Raw genomic sequence first — 1,332 nt, 5'->3', positions numbered from 1 at the left:
TGTACGCTCCACACTGGTTTATCGTCATTATCCGCATCGTATTCATGTCTATATTTCTGATTTACTTCATTTTGTATTTTGCTTTGTGTGTTACCTGTTGTTCTGTCTGTACAGCACTTTGGTTGGCCTTGTAGCTGTTTTTAGTGCTCTATAAAAATGATAGAGCCATTTACAACTGGTGACATCGATTGTTCATAACCTTTCCATATAACCTCACTCCAATTGATCTAAACTACTTATTACTCAAAGTATATATATATATATATATATATATATATATATATATTTGAAACTGCAGTGGAAGTTTGTACACAAACACATTTTGTCTTTGCTTTTTGGCAGAAGGTGAAAAACATTTGGCACAATTTCCTGCCTGTTCCAACTCTCTTCCAACTAAAAACGCCCCAATGCAATCAGCCTTCATGCTCTGGCAGAGAAATCAGACGATAACCTTTATGGAATAAAGAAGTCCAGAAACAGCTCCACACAAAAGAAACCACACGAGCTGGTTACACTTTTTACATTTTTCTTTATTATTATCATCGTTATTACAGATTATTGCTCATCATCTAACATGATCACTTTCAATGTCTGAACTTTGTTTGTTTTTAATAAGACATTTGAGAATTCAGCCAGTGTAGAGGATCACATCAATAAATACAGGACTCCAGTTTCCTTCCTATACGTGTCAGTTTTGTCGAAACGACGTAAATTTACGATGCTGGTGTCTTCCCTCGCCTAACTGCCTGAAAACATCCACCCAAAACCTGAGGCAGCTGTTAACGAAGCCAACTAAGACTGCAAGATTCAAAAATAAAATGCCGACGTAGACGGCACGTAGCCTCAATCGACTGGATTCCGCTGTTTTTTTTTCTTTTTATTTAACGAACGTTCACAAAGAACAGGGAAAAGTAAGTTTGAAGACAGAATTTGTGTAAATTCTCAACAGCACAGACAAAAAACACGAACACCGACAGTTCTTTTGTCTTTCAAACTGCGCTTGGCCTTTAATATTTCTTCCACCAGTTTTGATCTTTAATGTAACACTGCAGGAATATTTGTGGAGGATGAATTGTTACATGAGATGCGGTACAAGATGGTCCCAGGTTTGGATGAAAGCTGCTAAAGCTAACTTTCAGCTGAAGTAACCGTCCGGTGAGCTTCTGCAAGAAAAACCTTCTACGGTGGATGGAAACTCACAACGAACAGCGATCTAGAGACGGCCGAGCTTTTCGGAAAGAGACAAAAAAAGTTTAAAATGACGACTTCAGAGGGGAGCAATTTTACAGTTGCAGTCAGATGTTTACATACGCTCATTCTGAGCATCTTGTC

This window comes from Nematolebias whitei, chromosome 22, assembly GCF_014905685.2.
Source record: "Nematolebias whitei isolate Nwh7 chromosome 22, NemWhi1, whole genome shotgun sequence".
Lineage (NCBI taxonomy): Eukaryota > Metazoa > Chordata > Actinopteri > Cyprinodontiformes > Rivulidae > Nematolebias > Nematolebias whitei.
The sequence above is the reverse complement of the archived record's forward strand: the minus strand, read 5'-3'. Positions refer to the sequence as shown.